This window comes from Oncorhynchus nerka, linkage group LG28, assembly GCF_034236695.1.
Source record: "Oncorhynchus nerka isolate Pitt River linkage group LG28, Oner_Uvic_2.0, whole genome shotgun sequence".
Classification (NCBI taxonomy): Eukaryota; Metazoa; Chordata; class Actinopteri; order Salmoniformes; family Salmonidae; genus Oncorhynchus; species Oncorhynchus nerka.
This window is the reverse complement of record NC_088423.1, coordinates 3,914,431-3,933,898: the sequence shown is the minus strand read 5'-3', so window position 1 is coordinate 3,933,898 and position 19,468 is coordinate 3,914,431. Positions and strand designations below refer to the sequence as shown.

At 44.5% G+C, this 19,468-nt stretch overlaps 1 protein-coding gene across 1 annotated transcript in view; it reads right to left on the bottom strand.

The window, feature by feature from the left end:
• Positions 1-19,468, bottom strand: part of LOC115120420 (integrin alpha-9-like) — a 224,493-nt gene that overhangs the window by 135,254 nt on the left and 69,771 nt on the right. The window lies entirely within an intron of this gene.

Below are 19,468 nucleotides of genomic sequence, written 5' to 3'. Positions count from 1 at the left end.
TGTCTGCTACCACTACTATAACAGACCACTGTCTACTACCACTACTATAACAGACCACTGTCTGCTACCACTACTATAACAGACCACTGTCTGCTACCACTACTATAACAGACCACTGTCTACAACAGACCACTGTCTGCTACCACTACTATAACAGACCACTGTCTGCTACCACTACTATAACAGACCACTGTCTGCTACCACTACTATAACAGACCACTGGCTGCTACCACTACTATAACAGACCACTGTCTACTACCACTACTATAACAGACCTGTCTGCTACCACTACTATAACAGACCACTGTCTGCTACCACTACTAAAACAGACCACTGTCTACTACCACTACTATAACAGACCACTGTCTACTACCACTACTATAACAGACCACTGTCTGCTACCACTACTAAAACAGACCACTGGCTGCTACCACTACTATAACAGACCACTGTCTGCTACCACTACTATAACAGACCACTGTCTGCTACCACTACTAAAACAGACCACTGTCTGCTACCACTACTAAAACAGACCACTGTCTATAACAGACCTACCACTACTATAACAGACCACTGTCTGCTACCACTACTATAACAGACCACTGTCTGCTACCACTACTAACAGACCACTGGTCTGCTACCACTACTATAACAGACCACTGTCTGCTACACTATAACAGACCACTGTCTGCTACCACTACTATAACAGACCACTGTCTGCTACCACTACTATAACAGACCACTGTCTGCTACCACTACTATAACAGACCACTGTCTGCTACCACTACTATAACAGACCACTGTCTACTACCACTACTATAACAGACCACTGTCTGCTACCACTACTATAACAGACCACTGGCTGCTACCACTACTATAACAGACCACTGTCTGCTACCACTACTATAACAGACCACTGTCTGCTACCACTACTAAAACAGACCACTGGCTGCTACCTACTATAACAGCTACCACTACTATAACAGACCACTGTCTGCTACCACTACTATAACAGACCACTGTCTGCTACCACTACTATAACAGACCACTGTCTGCTACCACTACTATAACAGACCACTGTCTGCTACCACTACTATAACAGACCACTACCACTACTATAACAGACCACTGTCTGCTACCACTACTATAACAGACCACTGTCTGCCACTACTAACAGACCCACTACTATAACAGACCACTGTCTGCTACCACTACTATAACAGACCACTGTCTGCCACTACTATAACAGACCACTGTCTGCTACCACTACTATAACAGACCACTGTCTGCTACCACTACTATAACAGACCACTGTCTGCTACCACTACTATAACAGACCACTGTCTGCTGTCTACTATAACAGACCACTGTCTGCTACCACTACTATAACAGACCACTGTCTGCTACCACTACTATAACAGACCACTGTCTGCTACCACTACTATATAACAGACCACTGTCTGCTACCACTACTATAACAGACCACTGTCTGCTATAACAGACCACTGTCTGCTACCACTACTATAACAGACCACTGTCTGCTACCACTACTATAACAGACCACTGTCTGCTACCACTACTATAACAGACCACTGTCTACTACCACTCTATAACAGACCACTGTCTGCTACCACTACTATAACAGACCACTGTCTGCTACCACTACTATAACAGACCACTGTCTGACCACTGTCTGCTACCACTACTATAACAGACCACTGTCTGCTACCACTACTATAACAGACCACTGTCTGCTACCACTACTATAACAGACCACTGTCTACCACTACTATAACAGACCACTGTCTGCTACCACTACTATAACAGACCACTGTCTGCTACCACTACTATAACAGACCACTGTCTGCTACCACTACTATAACAGACCACTGTCTGCTACCACTACTATAACAGACCACTGTCTGCTACCACTACTATAACAGACCACTGTCTGCTACCACTACTATAACAGACCACTGTCTGCTACCACTACTATAACAGACCACTGACCACTACTATAACAGACCACTGTCTGCTACCACTACTATAACAGACCACTGTCTGCTACCACTACTATAACAGACCACTGTCTGCTACCACTACTATAACAGACTGTCTGACACTACTATAACAGACCACTGTCTGCTACCACTACTATAACAGACCACTGTCTGCTACCACTACTATAACAGACCACTGTCTGCTACCACTACTATAACAGACCACTGTCTGCTACCACTACTATAACAGACCACTGTCTGCTACCACTACTATAACAGACCACTGTCTGCTACCACTACTATAACAGACCACTGTCTGCTACCACTACTATAACAACAGACCACTGTCTACTACACTACTATAACAGACCACTGTCTGCTACCACTACTATAACAGACCACTGCTACCACTACTAACAGACCACTGTCTGCTACCACTACTATAACAGACCACTGTCTGCTACCACTACTATAACAGACCACTGTCTGCTACCACTACTATAACAGACCACTGTCTGCTACCACTACTATAACAGACCACTGTCTGCTACCACTACTATAACAGACCACTGACCACTACTATAACAGACCACTGTCTGCTACCACTACTATAACAGACCACTGTCTGCTACCACTACTATAACAGTCTGCTACCACTACTATAACAGACCACTGTCTGCTACCACTACTATAACAGACCACTGTCTGCTACCACTACTAACAGACCACTGTCTGCTACCACTACTATAACAGACCACTGTCTGCTACCACTACTATAACAGACCACTGTCTGCTACCACTACTATACTATAACAGACCACTGTCTGCTACCACTACCACTACCACTACTATAACAGACCACTGTCTGCTACCACTACTATAACAGACCACTGTCTGCTACCACTACTATAACAGACCACTGTCTGCTACCACTACTAAAACACTACCACTATAACAGACCACTGTCTGCTACCACTACTATAACAGACCACTGTCTACTCTACAACAGACCACTGTCTGCTACCACTACTATAACAGACCACTGTCTGCTACCACTACTATAACAGACCACTGTCTGCTACCACTCTATAACAGACCACTGTACTACCACTACTATAACAGACCACTGTCTGCTACCACTACTATAACAGACTACCACTACTATAACAGTCTGCTACCACTACTATAACAGACCACTGTCTGCTACCACTACTATAACAGACCACTGTCTGCTACACTACTATAACAGACCACTGTCTGCTATCACTACTATAACAGACCACTGTCTGCTACCACTACTATAACAGACCACTGTCTGCTACACTACTATAACAGACCACTGTCTGCTACCACTACTATAACAGACCACTGTCTACTACCACTACTATAACAGACCACTGTCTGCTACCACTACTATAACAGACCACTGTCTGCTACCACTACTATAACAGACCACTGTCTGCTACCACTACTATAACAGACCACTGTCTGCTACCACTACTATAACAGACCACTACTATAACAGACCACTGTCTGCTACCACTACTATAACAGACCACTGTCTGCTACCACTACTATAACAGACCACTGCCACTCTATAACAGCTACCACTACTATAACAGACCAGACTGTCTGCTACCACTACTATAACAGACCACTGTCTGCTACCACTACTATAACAGACCACTGTCTGCTACCACTACTATAACAGACCACTGTCTGCTACCACTACTATAACAGACCACTGTCTGCTACCACTACTATAACAGACCACTGTCTGCTACCACTACTATAACAGACCACTGTCTGCTACCACTACTATAACAGACCACTGTCTGCTACCACTACTATATAACACTGACCACTACTATATAACAGACCACTCTGCTACCACTACTATAACAGACCACTGTCTGCTGCCACTACTATAACAGACCACTGTCTGCTACCACTACTATAACAGACCACTGTCTGCTACCACTACTATAACAGACCACTGTCTGCTACCACTACTATAACAGACCACTGTCTGCTACCACTACTATAACAGACCACTGCTACCACTACTATAACAGACCACTGCTACCACTACTATAACAGACCACTGTCTGCTACCACTACTATAACAGACCACTGTCTGCTACCACTACTATAACAGACCACTGTCTGCTACCACTACTATAACAGACCACTGTCTGCTACCACTACTATAACAGACCACTGTCTACTACCACTACTATAACAGACCACTGTCTGCTACCACTACTATATAACTATAACAGACCACTGTCTGCTACCACTACTATAACAGACCACTGTCTGCTACCACTACTATAACAGACCACTGTCTACTACCACTACTATAACAGACCACTGTCTACTACCACTACTATCTGCTACCACTACTATAACAGACCACTGTCTGCTACCACTACTATAACAGACCACTGTCTGCTACCACTACTATAACAGACCACTGTCTGCTACCACTACTATAACACTGTCTGACCACTGGCTGCTACCACTACTATAACAGACCACTGTCTGCTACCACTACTATAACAGACCACTGTCTGCTACCACTACTATAACAGACCACTGTCTGCTACCACTACTATAACAGACCACTGTCTGCTACCACTACTATAACAGACCACTGTCTGCTACCACTACTATAACAGACCACTGTCTGCTACCACTACTATAACAGACCACTGTCTGCTACCACTACTATAACAGACCACTGTCTGCTACCACTACTATAACAGACCACTGTCTACAACAGACCACTGTCTGCTACCACTACTATAACAGACCACTGTCTGCTACCACTACTATAACAGACTATAACAGACTGTCTGCTACCACTACTATAACAGACCACTGTCTGCTACCACTACTATAACAGACCACTGTCTGCTACCACTACTATAACAGAACAGACACTACTATGTCTGCTACCACTACTATAACAGACCACTGTCTGCTACCACTACTATAACAGACCACTGTCTGCTACCACTACTATAACAGACCACTGTCTGCTACCACTACTATAACAGACCACTGTCTGCTACCACTACTATAACAGACCACTGTCTACTACCACTACTATAACAGACCACTGTCTGCTACTACCACTACTATAACAGACCACTGTCTGCTACCACTACTATAACAGACCACTGTCTGCTACCACTACTATAACAGACCACTGTCTGCTACCACTACTATAACAGACCACTGTCTGCTACCACTACTATAACAGACCACTGTCTGCTACCACTACTATAACAGACCACTGTCTGCTACCACTACTATAACAGACCACTGTCTGCTACCACTACTATAACAGACCACTGTCTGCTACCACTACTATAACAGACCACTGTCTGCTACCACTACTATAACAGACCACTGTCTGCTACCACTACTATAACAGACCACTGTCTGCTACCACTACTATAACACTGTCTGCTACCACTACTATAACAGACCACTGTCTGCTACCACTACTATAACAGACCACTGTCTGCTACCACTACTATAACAACCACTGTCTGCTACCACTACTATAACAGACCACTGTCTAACAGACCACTGTCTGCTACCACTACTATAACAGACCACTGTCTGCTACCACTACTATAACAGACCACTGTCTGCTACCACTATATAACAGACCACTGTCTGCAGACCACTGTCCTACCACTACTATAACAGACCACTGTCTGCTACCACTACTATAACAGACCACTGTCTGCTACCACTACTATAACAGACCACTGTCTGCTACCACTACTATAACAGACCACTGTCTGCTACCACTACTATAACAGACCACTGTCTGCTACCACTACTATAACAGACCACTGTCTGCTACCACTACTATAACAGACCACTGTCTGCTACCACTACTATAACAGACCACTGTCTGCTACCACTACTATAACAGACCACTGTCTGCTACCACTACTATAACAGACCACTGTCTGCTACCACTACTATAACAGACCACTGTCCACTACTAACCAGACCACTGTCTATAACAGACCACTGTCTGCTACCACTACTATAACAGACCACTGTCTGCTACCACTACTATAACAGACCACTGTCTGCTACCACTACTATAACTGTCTGCTACCACTACTATAACAGACCACTGTCTGCTACCACTACTATAACAGACCACTGTCTGCTACCACTACTATAACAGACCACTGTCTGCTACCACTACTATAACAGACCACTGTCTGCTACCACTACTATAACAGACCACTGTCTGCTACCACTACTATAACAGACCACTGTCTGCTACCACTACTATAACAGACCACTGTCTGCTACCACTACTATAACAGACCACTGTCTGCTACCACTACTATAACAGACCACTGTCTGCTACCACTACTATAACAGACCACTGTCTGCTACCACTACTATAACAGACCACTGTCTGCTACCACTACTATAACAGACCACTGTCTGCTACCACTACTATAAACAGACCACTGTCTGCTACCACTACTATAACAGACCACTGTCTCTACACCACTACTATAACAGACCACTGTCTGCTACCACTGTCTGCTACTATAACAGACCACTGTCTCTGCTACTACCACTACTATAACAGACCACTGTCTACTACCACTACTATAACAGACCACTGTCTGCTACCACTACTATAACAGACCACTGTCTGCTACCACTACTATAACAGACCACTGTCTGCTACCACTACTATAACAGACCACTGTCTGCTACCACTACTATAACAGACCACTGTCTGCTACCACTACTATAACAGACCACTGTCTGCTACCACTACTATAACAGACCACTGTCTGCTACCACTACTATAACAGTCTGTCTGCTACCACTACTATAACAGACCACTGTCTGCTACCACTACTATAACAGACCACTGTCTGACCACTGCCACTACTATAACAGACCACTGTCTACTACCACTAATAACAGACCACTGTCTGCTACCACTACTATAACAGACCACTGTGCTACCACTACTGCTACTGTCACTACCACTATAACAGACCACTGTCTGCTACCACTACTATAACAGACCACTGTCTGCTACCACTACTATAACAGACCACTGTCTGCTACCACTACTATAACAGACCACTGTCTGCTACCACTACTATAACAGACCACTGTCTGCTACCACTACTATAACAGACCACTGTCTGCTACCACTACTATAACAGACCACTGTCTACAACAGACCACTGTCTGCTACCACTACTATAACAGACCACTGTCTGCTACCACTACTATAACAGACCACTGTCTGCTACCACTACTATAACAGACCACTGTCTGCTACCACTACTATAACAGACCACTGTCTGCTACCACTACTATAACAGACCACTGTCTGCTACCACTACTATAACAGACCACTGTCTGCTACCACTACTATAACAGACCACTGTCTGCTACCACTACTATAACAGACCACTGGACCACTGTCTGCTACCACTACTATAACAGACCACTGTCTGCTACCACTACTATAACAGACCACTGTCTGCTAACTATAACCAGACTGTCTGCTGCCACTACTATAACAGACTACAACAGACCACTGTCTGCTACCACTACTATAACAGACCACTGTCTGCTACCACTACTATAACAGACCACTGTCTGCTGCCACTACTATAACAGACCACTGTCTGCTACCACTACTATACACTATCTGACACTGTCTGCTGCCACTACTATAACAGACCACTGTCTGCTACCACTACTATAACAGACCACTGTCTGCTACCACTACTATAACAGACCACTGTCTGCTACCACTACTATAAACAGACCACTGTCTGCTACCACTACTATAACAGACCACTGTCTGCTACCACTACTATAAACGGACCACTGTCTGCTACCACTACTATAACAGACCACTGTCTGCTACCACTACTATAAACAGACCACTGTCTGCTACCACTACTATAGACCAACTGTCTGCTACCTACTATAACGGACTGTCTGCTACCACTACTATAACGGACCACTGTCTGCTACCACTACTATAACAGACCACTGTCTGCTACCACTACTATAACAGACCACTGTCTGCTGCCACTACTATAACACGGACCACTGTCTGCTACCACTACTAAACAGACCACTTTCTACTACTATAACAGACCACTGTCTGCTACCACTACTATAACAGACCACTGTCTGCTACCACTACTATAACAGACCACTGTCTGCTTTACAACAGACCACTGTCTGCTACCACTACTATAACAGACCACTGTCTGCTACCACTACTATAACAGACCACTGTCTGCTGCCACTACTATAACAGACCACTGTCTGCTACCACTACTATAACGGACCACTGTCTGCTACCACTACTATAACAGACCACTGTCTGCTACCCACTACTATAACAGACCACTGTCTGCTACCACTACTATAACAGACCACTGTCTGCTACCACTACTAAAACAGACCACTGTCTGCTACCACTACTATAACAGACCACTGTCTGGCAGACCACTATAACAGACCCTGTCTGCTACCACTACTATAACAGACCACTGTCTGCTACCACTACTATAACAGACCACTGTCTGCTACCACTACTATAACAGACCACTGTCTGCTACCACTACTATAACAGACCACTGTCTGCTACCACTACTATAACAGACCACTGTCTGCTACCACTACTATAACAGACCACTGTCTGCTACCACTACTATAACAGACCACTGTCTGCTACCACTATATAACAGACCACTGTCTGCTACCACTACTATAACAGACCACTGTCTGCTACCACTACTATAACAGACCACTGTCTGCTACCACTACTAATAACGTCTGACCACTATAACAGACCACTGCCCATTACCACTGTCTGCTACCACTACTATAACAGACCACTGTCTGACTACCACTACTATAACAGACCACTGTCTGCTACCACTACTATAACAGACCACTGTCTGCTACCACTACTATAACAGACCACTGTCTGCTACCACTACTATAACAGACCACCACTGTCTGCTACCACTACTATAACAGACCACTGTCTGCTACCACTACTATAACAGACCACTGTCTGCTACCACTACTATAACAGACCACTGTCTGCTACCACTACTATATAACAGACCACTGTCTGCTACCACTACTATAACAGACCACTGTCTGCTACCACTACTATAACAGACCACTGTCTGCTACCACTACTATAACAGACCACTGTCTAACAGACCTACCACTACTATAACAGACCACTGTCTGCTACCACTACTATAACAGACCACTGTCTGCTACCACTACTATAACAGACCACTGTCTGCTACCACTACTATAACAGACCACTGTCTGCTACCACTACTATAACAGACCACTGTCTGCTACCACTACTATAACAGACCACTGTCTGCTACCACTACTATAACAGACCACTGTCTGCTACCACTACTATAACAGACCACTACTATAACAGACCACTGTCTGCTACCACTACTATAACAGACCACTGTCTGCTACCACTACTATAACAGACCACTGTCTGCTACCACTACTATAAAAGACCACTGTCTGCTACCACTACTATAACAGACCACTGTCTGCTACCACTACTATAACAGACCACTGTCTGCTACCACTACTATAACAGACCACTGTCTGCTACCACTACTATAACAGACCACTGTCTGCTACCACTACTATAACAGACCACTGTCTCTACCACTACTATAACAGACCACTGTCTGCTACCACTACTATAACAGACCACTCGTCTGCTGCCACTACTATCTGTCTGCTACCACTACTATAACAGACCACTGTCTGCTACCACTACTATAACAGACCACTGTCTGCTACCACTACTATAACAGACCACTGGCTGCTACCACTACTATAACAGACCACTGTCTCTACCACTACTATAACAGACCACTGTCTGCTACCACTACTATAACAGACTACCAACTACTAACCAGACCACTACTATAACAGGTCTGCTACCACTACTATAACAGACCACTGTCTGCTACCACTACTATAACAGACCACTGTCTGCTACCACTACTATAACAGACCACTGTCTGCTACCACTACTATAACAGACCACTGTCTGCTACCACTACTATAACAGACCACTGTCTACTACCACTACTAAGACCACTGTCTGCTACCACTACTATAACAGACCACTGTCTGCTACCACTACTATAACAGACCACTGTCTGCTACCACTACTATAACAGACCACTGTCTACTACCACTACTATAACAGACCACTACTATAACTGTACTGACCACTACTATAACAGACCACTGTCTGCTACCACTACTATAAACAGACCACTGTCTGCTACCACTACTATAACAGACCACTGTCTGCCATGTTGCTACCACTACTATAACAGACCACTGTCTACTACCACTACTATAACAGACCACTGTCTGCTACCACTACTATAACAGACCACTGTCTGCTACCACTACTATAACAGACCACTGTCTGCTACCACTACTATAACAGAGACCACTACTATCTGCTACCACTACTATAACAGACCACTGTCTGACCTATAACAGACCACTGTCTGCTACCACTACTATAACAGACCACTATAACGGACCACTGTCTGCTACCACTACTATAACAGACCACTGTCTGCTACCACTACTATAACAGACCACTGTCTGCTACCACTACTATAACAGACCACTGTCTGCTACCACTACTATAACAGACCACTGTCTGCTACCACTACTATAACAGACCACTGTCTGCTACCACTACTATAACAGACCACTGTCTGCTACCACTACTATAACAGACCACTGTCTGCTACCACTACTATAACAGACCACTGTCTGCTACCACTACTATAACAGACCACTGTCTGCTACCACTACTATAACAGACCACTGTCTGCTACCACTACTATAACAGACCACTGTCTGCTACCACTACTATAACAGACCACTGTCTGCTACCACTACTATAACAGACCACTGTCTGCTACCACTACTATAACAGACCACTGTCTGCTACCACTACTATAACAGACCACTGTCTGCTACCACTACTATAACAGACCACTGGCTGCTACCACTACTATAACAGACCACTGTCTGCTACCACTACTATAACAGACCACTGTCTGCTACCACTACTATAACAGACCACTGTCTGCTACCACTACTATAACAGACCACTGTCTGCTACCACTACTATAACAGACCACTGTCTGCTACCACTACTATAACAGACCACTGTCTGCTACCACTACTATAACAGACCACTGGCTGTCTGCTACCACTACTATAACATACCACTGTCTGCTACCACTACTATAACAGACCACTGTCTGCTACCACTACTATAACAGACCCTACCACTATAACAGACCACTGTCTGCTACCACTACTATAACAGACCACTGTCTGCTACCACTACTATAACAGACCACTGTCTGCTACCACTAACAGACCACTGTCTGCTACCACTACTATAACAGACCACTGTCTGCTACCACTACTATAACAGAACTGTCTGCTACCACTACTATAACAGACCACTGTCTGCTACCACTACTATAACAGACCACTGTCTGCTACCACTACTATAACAGACCACTGTCTGCTACCACTACTATAACAGACCACTGTCTGCTACCACTACTATAACAGACCACCACTATAACAGACCACTGCTACCACTACTATAACAGACCACTGTCTGCTACCACTACTATAACAGACCACTGTCTGCTACCACTACTATAACAGACCACTGTCTGCTACCACTACTATAACAGACCACTGTCTGCTACCACTACTATAACAGACCACTGTCTGCTACCACTACTATAACAGACCACTGTCTGCTACCACTACTATAACAGACCACTGTCTGCTACCACTACTATAACAGACCACTGTCTGCTACCACTACTATAACAGACCACTGTCTGCTACCACTACTATAACAGACCACTGTCTACTACCACTACTATAACAGACCACTGTCTGCTACCACTACTATAACAGACCACTGTCTGCTACCACTACTATAACAGACCACTGTCACTACCACTACTATAACAGACCACTGTCTGCTACCACTACTATAACAGACCACTGTCTGCTACCACTACTATAACAGACCACTGTCTGCTACCACTACTATAACAGACCACTGTCTGCTACCACTACTATAACAGACCACTGTCTGCTACCACTATAAAACAGACCACTGTCTGCTACCACTACTATAACAGACCACTGTCTGCTACCACTACTATAACAGACCACTGTCTGCTACCACTACTATAACAGACCACTGTCTGCTACCACTACTATAACAGACCACTGTCTGCTACCACTACTATAACAGACCACTGTCTGCTACCACTACTATAACAGACCACTGTCTGCTACCACTACTATAACAGACCACTGTCTGCTACCACTACTATAACAGACCACTGTCTACTACCACTACTATAACAGACCACCACTACTATAACAGACCACTGTCTGCTACCACTACTATAACAGACCACTGTCTGCTACCACTACTATAACAGACCACTGTCTGCTACCACTACTATAACAGACCACTGCTACCACTACTATAACAGACCACTGTCTGCTACCACTACTATAACAGACCACTGTCTGCTACCACTACTATAACAGACCACTGTCTGCTACCACTACTATAACAGACCACTGTCTGCTACCACTACTATAACAGACCACTGTCTGCTACCACTACTATAACAGACCACTGTCTACTACCACTACTATAACAGACCACTGTCTGCTACCACTACTATAACAGACCACTGTCTGCTACCACTACTATAACAGACCACTGTCTGCTACCACTACTATAGACAGACCACTGTCTGCTACCACTACTATAACAGACCACTGTCTGCTACCACTACTATAACAGACCACTGTCTGCTACACTACACTACTATAACAGACCACTGTCTGCTACCACTACTATAACAGACCACTGTCTGCTACCACTACTATAACAGACCACTGTCTGCTACCACTACTATAACAGACCACTGTCTCTACCACTACCACTACTGCTACCACTACTAACAGACCACTGTCTGCTACCACACTATAACAGACCACTGTCTGCTACCACTACTATAACAGACCACTGTCTGCTACCACTACTATAACAGACCACTGTCTGCTACCACTACTATAACAGACCACTGTGCTGCTACCACTACTATAACAGACCACTGTCTGCTACCACTACTATAACAGACCACTGTCTGCTACCACTACTATAACAGACCACCACTATAACAGACCACTGGTCTGCTACCACTACTATAACAGACCACTGTCTACTAGACTACTATAACAGACCACTGTCTGCTACCACTACTATAACAGACCACTGTCTGCTACCACTACTATAACAGACCACTGTCTGCTACCACTACTATAACAGACCACTGTCTGCTACCACTATAACAGACCACTGTCTGCTACCACTACTATAACAGACCACTGTCTGCTACCACTACTATAACAGACCACTACTATAACAGACCACTGTCTGCTACCACTACTATAACAGACCACTGTCTGCTACCACTACTATAACAGACCACTGTCTGCTACCACTACTATAACAGACCACTGTCTGCTACCACTACTATAACAGACCACTGTCTGCTACCACTACTATAACAGACCACTGTCTGCTACCACTACTATAACAGACCACTGTCTACAACAGACCACTGTCTGCTACCACTACTATAACAGACCACTGTCTGCTACCACTACTATAACAGACCACTGTCTGCTACCACTACTATAACAGACCACTGTCTACTACCACTACTATAACAGACCACTGTCTGCTACCACTACTATAACAGACCACTGTCTGCTACCACTACTATAACAGACCACTGTCTGCTACCACTACTATAACAGACCACTGTCTGCTACCACTACTATAACAGACCACTGTCACTACCACTACTATAACAGACCACTGTCTGCTACCACTATAACAGACCACTGTCTGCTACCACTACTATAACAGACCACTGTCTGCTACCACTACTATAACAGACCACTGTCTGCTACCACTACTATAACAGACCACTGTCTGCTACCACTACTATAACAGACCACTGTCTGCTACCACTACTATAACAGACCACTGTCTGCTACCACTACTATAACAGACCACCATCTACTATAACAGACCACTGTCTGCTACCACTACTATAACAGACCACTGTCTGCTACCACTACTATAACAGACCACTGTCTGCTACCACTATAACAGACCACTGTCTACTACCACTATAACAGACCACTGTCTGCTACCACTACTATAACAGACCACTGTCTGCTACCACTACTATAACAGACCACTATAACAGACCACTGTCTGCCACTACTATAACAGACCACTGTCTGCTACCACTACTATAACAGACCACTGTCTGCTACTATAACAGACCACTGTCTGCTACCACTACTATAACAGAACAGACCACTGACCACTGTCTGCTACCACTACTATAACAGACCACTGTCTGCTACCACTACTATAACAGACCACTGTCTGCTACCACTACTATAACAGACCACTGTCTGCTACCACTACTATAACAGACCACTGTCTGCTACCACTACTATAACAGACCACCACTACTATAACAGACCACTGTCTGCTACCACTACTATAACAGACCACTGTCTGCTACCACTACTATAACAGACCACTGTCTGCTACCACTACTATAACAGACCACTGTCTGCTACCACTACTATAACAGACCACTGTCTATACTACTATAACAGACCACTGTCTGCTACCACTACTATAACAGACCACTGTCTGCTACCACTACTATAACAGACCACTGTCTGCTACCACTACTATAACAGACCACTGTCTGCTACCACTACTAACAGACCACTGTCTGCTACCACTACTATAACAGACCACTGTCTGCTACCACTACTATAACAGACCACTGTCTGCTACCACTACTATAACAGACCACTGTCTGCTACCACTACTATAACAGACCACTGTCTGCTACCACTACTATAACAGACCACTGTCTGCTACCACTACTATAACAGACCACTGTCTGCTACCACTACTATAACAGACCACTGTCTGCTACCACTACTATAACAGACCACTGTCTGCTACCACTACTATAACAGACCCACTACTAAAACAGACCACTGTCTACTACCACTACTATAACAGACCACTGTCTACTACCACTACTATAACAGACCACTGTCTGCTACCACTACTATAACCAGACCACTATAACAGACCACTGTCTGCTACCACTACTATAACAGACCACCACCACTACTATAACAGACCACTACCACTACTAACAGACCACTGTCTGCTACCACTACTATAACAGACCATACTATAACAGACCACTGTCTGCTACCACTACTATAACAGACCACTGTCTGCTACCACTACTATAACAGACCACTGTCTGCTACCACTACTATAACAGACCACTGTCTGCTACCACTACTATAACAGACCACTGTCTGCTACCACTACTAAAACAGACCACTGTCTGCTACCACTACTATAACAGACCACTGTCTGCTACCACTACTATAACAGACCACTGTCTGCTACCACTACTATAACAGACCACTGTCTGCTACCACTACTATAACAGACCACTGTCTGCTACCACTACTATAACAGACCACTGTCTACTACCACTACTATAACAGACCACTGTCTGCTACCACTACTATAACAGACCACTGTCTGCTACCACTACTATAACAGACCACTGTCTGCTACCACTACTATAACAGACCACTGTCTGCTACCACTACTATAACAGACCACTGTCTGCTACCACTACTATAACAGACCACTGTCTGCTACCACTACTATAACAGACCACTGTCTGCTACCACTACTATAACAGACCACTGTCTGCTACCACTACTATAACAGACCACTGTCTGCTACCACTACTATAACAGACCACTGTCTGCTACCACTACTATAACAGACCACTGTCTGCTACCACTACTATAACAGACCACTGTCTGCTACCACTACTATAACAGACCACTGTCTGCTACCACTACTATAACAGACCACTGTCTGCTACCACTACTATAACAGACCACTGTCTGCTCTACTATAACAGACCACTGTCTGCTACTACTATAACAGACCACTGTCTGCTACCACTACTATAACAGACCACTGTCTGCTACCACTACTATAACAGACCACTGTCTGCTACCACTACTATAACAGACCACTGTCTGCTACCACTACTATAACAGACCACTGTCTGCTACCACTACTATAACAGACCACTGTCTGCTACCACTACTATAACAGACCACTGTCTACTACCACTACTATAACAGACCACTGTCTGCTACCACTACTATAACAGACCACTGTCTGCTACCACTACTATAACAGACCACTGTCTGCTACCACTACTATAACAGACCACTGTCTGCTACCACTACTATAACAGACCACTGTCTGCTACCACTACTATAACAGACCACTGTCTGCTACCACTACTATAACAGACCACTGTCTGCTACCACTACTATAACAGACCACTGTCTGCTACCACTACTATAACAGACCACTGTCTGCTACCACTACTATAACAGACCACTGTCTGCTACCACTACTATAACAGACCACATAACAGACCACTGTCTGCTACCACTACTATAACAGACCACTATAACAGACACTACTATAACAGACCACTGTCTGCTACCACTACTATAACAGACCACTGTCTACTACCACTACTATAACAGACCACTGTCTGCTACCACTACTATAACAGCTACCACTACTATAACAGACCACTGTCTACTATAACAGACCACTGTCTGCTAACAGACCACTGTCTGCTACCACTACTATAACAGACCACTGTCTGCTACCACTACTATAACAGACCACTGTCTGCTACCACTACTATAACAGACCACTGTCTGCTACCACTACTATAACAGACCACTGTCTGCTACCACTACTATAACAGACCACTGCTACCACTACTAACAGACCACTACTATAAAGACCACTGTCTGCTACCACTACTATAACAGACCACTGGCTGCTACCACTACTATAACAGACCACTGTCTGCTACCACTACTATAACAGACCACTGTCTGCTACCACTACTATAACAGACCACTGTCTGCTACCACTACTATAACAGACCACTGTCTGCTACCACTACTAACAGACCACTGTCTGCTACCACTACTATAACAGACCACTGTCTGCTACCACTACTATAACAGACCACTGTCTGCTACCACTACTATAACAGACCACTGTCTGCTACCACTACTATAACAGACCACTGTCTGCTACCACTACTATAACAGACCACTGTCTGCTACCACTACTATAACAGACCACTGTCTGCTACCACTACTATAACAGACCACTGTCTGCTACCACTACTATAACAGACCACTGCTACCACTACTATAACAGACCACTGTCTGCTACCACTACTAAAACAGACCACTGTCTGCTACCACTACTATAACAGACCACTGTCTACTACCACTACTATAACAGACCACTGTCTGCTACCACTACTATAACAGACCACTGTCTGCTACCACTACTATAACAGACCACTGTCTGCTACCACTACTATAACAGACCACTGTCTTCTACCACTACTATAACAGACCACTGTCTGCTACCACTACTATAACAGACCACTGGCTGCTACCACTACTATAACAGACCACTGTCTGCTACCACTACTATAACAGACCACTGTCTGCTACCACTACTATAACAGACCACTGTCTGCTACCACTACTATAACAGACCACTGTCTGCTACCACTACTATAACAGAACACTGTCTACTACCACTACTATAACAGACCACTGTCTGCTACCACTACTATAACAGACCACTGTCTGCTACCACTACTATAACAGACCACTGTCTGCTACCACTACTATAACAGACCACTGTCTGCTACCACTACTATAACAGACCACTGTCTGCTACCACTACTATAACAGACCACTGTCTGCTACCACTACTATAACAGACCACTGTCTGCTACCTACTATAACAGACCACTGTCTGCTACCACTACTATAACAGACCACTGTCTGCTACCACTACTATAACAGACCACTGTCTGCTACCACTACTATAACAGACCACTGTCTGCTACCACTACTATAACAGACCACTGTCTGCTACCACTACTATAACAGACCACTGTCTGCTACCACTACTATAACAGACCACTGTCTGCTACCACTACTATAACAGACCACTGTCTGCTACCACTACTATAACAGACCACTGTATAACAGACCACTGCTACCACTACTATAACAGACCACTGTCTACTACCACTACTATAACAGACCACTGTCTGCTACCACTACTATAACAGACCACTGTCTGCTACCACTACTATAACAGACCACTGTCTGCTACCACTACTATAAAAGACCACTGTCTGCTACCACTACTATAACAGACCACTGTCTGCTACCACTACTATAACAGACCACTGTCTGCTACCACTACTATAACAGACCACTGTCTGCTACCACTACTAGAACTGACTGAATAAGGCTAGGGTTGGAGAAGACTATTACATTTCACCTGATACTGTATCTCTGTATCTTTCAGTAGATAAAGCTGATGGACTGCTGATGGACCCTACTCCCTATGTAGTGCACTACTTTGACCTGGGACATATTGGCTAAGTAATGCCATTTGGGACTCAGACTGTATAATGTTTCATGGGGCTAATATCCATTGTGGGGATCCTTTGTTCTGCATTTCCTTCGTTCTGCACTCCTGTGTTTGTGTGAGTGTATCTTGACATTAGATGAGTACTTTGTACCGGACTACAGGTTAATGAAAACACACTCCTGTGTTTGTGTGAGTGTGTCTTGACATTAGATGAGTACTTTGTACCGGACTACAGGTTAATGAAAACACACTCCTGTGTTTGTGTGAGTGTGTCTTGACATTAGATGAGTACTTTGTACCGGACTACAGGTTAATGAAAACACACTCCTGTGTTTGTGTGAGTGTGTCTTGACATTAGATGAGTACTTTGTACCGGACTACAGGTTAATGAAAACACACTCCTGTGTTTGTGTGAGTGTGTCTTGACATTAGATGAGTACTTTGTACCGGACTACAGGTTAATGAAAACACACTCCTGTGTGTGTGTGTGTGTGTGTGTGTGTGTGTGTGCGTGTGTGTGTGTGCGTGCGTGCGTGGGTGCGTGTGTGTGTAAAATCTCCTACCAGGATAACATTACCACCTGGGTCATTATAACACATTGGTCAGAGGTTGCTTCCCAAATGGAACCCTA